The sequence below is a fragment of the Mya arenaria genome, chromosome 11 (genome assembly GCF_026914265.1).
Source record: "Mya arenaria isolate MELC-2E11 chromosome 11, ASM2691426v1".
Lineage (NCBI taxonomy): Eukaryota > Metazoa > Mollusca > Bivalvia > Myida > Myidae > Mya > Mya arenaria.
The window spans coordinates 57,288,079-57,292,379 of record NC_069132.1 but is presented as its reverse complement, the minus strand read 5'-3'; the positions used below and the strand labels follow the sequence as shown (position 1 = coordinate 57,292,379).

Below are 4,301 nucleotides of genomic sequence, written 5' to 3'. Positions count from 1 at the left end.
TCAATAAATAAAAAGCTCATGTGTACTGACAAGGTCCCATGAAATTTTTCACTTTCTTTTTCAAGATTATATGAATAATCTTGGTCGTCATCTAAAGGGTATGAACCCAAATAAAAATGTTTTTCTGACGAAATAAATGTTTCTGTTGTTATCATTGTCATGTACAAACTGTTATTTAGCAATAACTCTGGAACCATTGAAGACATCTGAATAAAACTTGGTACATATATTGCAAGAGGCAATACACACATATAAAGCAAGGTCAATAACTCTCACTTTAATAATAACTGAGTAATGCCCCTTGTTTGACTAAAAGAACAACCACTAGCATTGGGGTTCGGTCTGCGACACACTTGTTAACCTTAAAACCGAACATATTTTCTGTAAAAAGAAATTTCTTCGCTCAGACAAATTAGGAAGCATCGTGTCTAGTCTTTGTAATTGGAGATTTAAAACTGTTTTCTGGAATTAATTTTTAAAAGCTTCAGAGTGAAACCATCAGGAGGCGCGTGCCATAACATCATCGTTTGTATGGGTTTTCAGCGCTAAGGACGACACAAGCAGAATTATGATACATACTAGGTATTCTTAATGTCCGGGAGAATACATTCATAATTATGGTTAACAGTGTAGATCTCAGAAAAAAAACTCAGAAGTAGATCTTGGAACACTCACAAATGTTTCAAATAGATTTAAAAGATACATATCAAGTGCCTGTTGAAAAAAGACATTATAAACTAATCTTTTTCTGCTCAATTCGGTTACCTGATTTTATGGAATAACATATATATATACTATTTCTTTTGCGATAATGTAATTTGTACTACGTGTTCCAATAAATTATTGGAATGATTCTAAAATATATGTATGAAAAGTATTTTCATAGGGTCAATTCTAGTTTGTGTAGGCAGCAGTTGCTTCCCCTAGACCATACATGTATGTTCTCTCTCATAATTGTTTTGAGTCCCTCAGCATGTTTACTCCAGTTTGATATTTTCTATATTGTTGTGATATAAAGGTCATTTTTGTTTTTTTTGTTAGCAGTTGTTGATGGAAGTTGGTATTACAAGCCAAACTTGTTCATGTGCCAAAAAAGAAATAATGATCACTTTAATGCCAAGTCTGTGAAGGTGACGAGAATGGATCTAGTTTGTTAGAAATGTCGCTACCAAAAATGTGCAAATCATCATTTCAGGGTGAACCTGAGTCTGACTTTGAATTGCTGGGGTATGTTCAATCCTTGAAGCTAAATCTGTCAACATGTGGCTTCTACTGGGCAACCTTTTGATGACGGCAAACCCATGTCACAGCCATGGCTGGGTGTATTACAACAGTGAAATCCTCATGGATTGAGAACTGAAAAAAGGTATGCATAGTTTTAGCAAAGAACAGGGTGCTGCAGATGAGGAACAGTGTGCTGCAGAAGAAGAACAGGGTGCTAGACGAGAAAACAGCACATAGTAGTTGGCTGTGAAGAACTTGAACATTATGACTTTGACAGAAAATGTTAGCAATTTATCTAATTGAAGTAACATTAGGTTTCAGCTGCCCAATTTTGAAGTTTGTATGTATTTATGATCATATTGTAAGTTTTAATCAAAACAAAAGCAATATTTGACAGCCATATTTGACAGCCATATTTTACAGACTTTAGCATGCTGGTCTCCATGAGGGCAGAAAGGATGGTGCAGTTCCCTTCCATAAACCTGTGAATAAAATCTTAGATGAATGATGAACAACTAACACAACACAAGCTCTGAAAAACTTTTAAAGTGACAAGCCTTTATACAAAAGCTTCATGTTTTTTGAATATGATTCTACATATGTTGTATATACAGTTTTAAATTCTTCTACATTGTATACATGTATGCTTGCCGTTAAGAACCATTTACGATTTCTGCAAAATAAGTATTACTAATCATTAATTAAGCTCCAAGATGGGATTGAACCTAGAACTCTGATCAAGTGTCTAATATGCTAACAGCTTGGTTCTTACCACCAATCCAGAAGGCAGCACACATGTTGAGCTGGCATGGTCAAAAGTCATTCTCCTGACGCCGTGGGACTCGCCCTCATGGCAGTGTGAGTCGACACCCTCCAACCACCTTCCAAGACCAACTACATATGGGCTCGGGACAGTAATTGATTGATGCTGCAGTCTACCAAAAGAGGGTATGGGTAAGATTTATTTTGATGAAAACAATCTTTGTCTAAAAAAGCGAAAAACAGTCGCTTTAATGTGTCCGACAGGTTTATTTATGTATTATGCAGTTATTAAAGTGATGAAAAATACACATATGGATCTGCTGTATACGTATGAATATTTAAGAACCATTTACAATGTCTAGTTGATTAGATTAAGCCAGCATTAACCATCAATGGAGCTCCAAGCGGGCATTGAACCTAGTACCCTCTGGTCCAGAGTAAAATACTCTTATCACGTATCATTTGGCCTTCACTTCTGCATGAGTTCCATGTCAGTATACGCTTAAAAGAAAATGAAACAATTTGGTGTCCTGTCAACGTAACAGTTACTGCTGCCTGTAGCACAAACTACATGTTTCTCACATAGATTTCCAAACCTGTTAAACTGCATGCCCCCCAAATAAAGATATATGTGAAAGAAAAGTTTAAAGAACGAGTGAGCTTTCAATGATTTGTGTGGATTGCACCATTGGGGTATCTGCGTCCATTACATTGTGCCTGTCCACTATGGCAGAAAACTGGATTAGAGGAAAACCACAATAAAATCATCTCCTGTGTAAATTGTCTATTCATCCCACAGAATTTTCATATTCATTAGGCTATTTAAATCTCTGCTTGATGTTACAAATAAGGAAGCCAAAATACAGTTTCCGTATGTGGTTTTGTATTTGTTTATCCATAAAGAATATTTGATCTGTAGAGAAAGCTTCTAATTTAGGTGATATTGAAGTGCACTTCGTGTATGGAAGCCTCTGAGTTCAAAGACTGAATAGTGTTAACACTTCTACTTGGTGAAGAAGTACTTAAGCTTTCAAGGGAATGTTGATGATGTGCCTTATTTATTCCATATTTATAAATATTTCTGTTAACAGCTCCTGACCCGTCCATTGCAGTGAGCGAAATTAGCTCAATCCTTGCTCGGGGGGGGGGGGGGGGGAATGCTTTACGGGGTTGTTCAAATTCTGATATTTTTTATAATTCGGATTGTTGTTTTTTTCAGGCCAAACACTAGAATTATAATTCGGGCTTGTTTATTAAACTGTCTGCTTTCTATGACTGCTATTAGAAAATATTTTAATGAAGATTTTTGCAAAAAAGATTATTGTTACTTAAAAATCACTTATCAAGGCCTGTACACATGTATTACTGCATCATCTTAAGAAAATACTTAAGGGTAAAATTTGGAAATGTAATATTTCTTGGAAAAAACTAATTCTCTAAAATTGCGTTTTCATTTGTGAAACTTATGTTTCCATATTTTGATTGCAGAATACACACTAAGCGTAACATTTTCTACCTGTGGAATAAAATACACAAGGAAATTGTTGAATTTCAGGCAAAGGTACAATTTTATCTAAATATGCTTCTGTAATATGGCCCAAGGTTGCTTGTTTTATGAGGGGACAGGAGTTAAGTTATAATGGTTGTGGGGTAATAAAATAATCATTCTATGAAATATGTTTTCTTTTCAGGTACAGTTAACCCTTTCCTAAATGATTGATTTCTCAGACTTCATGTGAAATTAAACTGAATGATCAGTTACAATAACATTGGGTTTTCAGATCAATGTCTTAAATGAGGAGCACTGAGAAGTGGTCATGGCTCGGGAGCCCAGGAGAAATGTCGCTAGGGCGCAGGGTCAGGAAGGGCACAGTGGCGTTATCCTTGATCACAAACAAGGTTGAGGGCGGAAGGACGCGGAAGCCCATGAATGGAAGTCCTCTATGCCCCTGGGTAATGTTTGCTTGTTATTTGATACCAGAGAAAATTAATTAACAAAATCATTTCCAAACCATTACCCAGATGAAAATGACAAGGGAACACACTGGGTTGTAATTGTTTCTGTGACAGTTTAATATTTTGGGGTGATTTTGTTTATTCATCAGACTGTTTTTTTTTGTACGAACGTCTTTGATTTAACGAAAAAGGTTGATGTTATCAAAGTGTAATAAAAGTAATTGTTAAAATAAGGTGTAATATAATTGATATGCATTGTGTATTAAGCACTCAATTCCACTTTCCATTTGAGGGTCGCTAATCCCCACGTAGCAGATGACTTCTTTAATTATAATTATTAGTGTTATTACTGGAGACAC

At 35.6% G+C, this 4,301-nt stretch overlaps 1 long non-coding RNA gene across 2 annotated transcripts; it reads left to right on the top strand.

Annotated features, from left to right (window-relative positions):
• Window positions 1–1,227: 1,227 nt before the first annotated feature.
• LOC128209657 (uncharacterized) lies at window positions 1,228–3,933 on the top strand. Of its 2 annotated transcripts, none has more exons than XR_008257043.1 (3): window positions 1,228–1,366; window positions 2,008–2,172; window positions 3,768–3,933. It is a non-coding gene; the product is annotated as an uncharacterized LOC128209657 (long non-coding RNA). The 2 variants fall into 2 exon arrangements; XR_008257044.1 differs by having other exon boundaries at window positions 2,008–2,178.
• The last annotated feature ends 368 nt before the right edge of the window (window positions 3,934–4,301 follow it).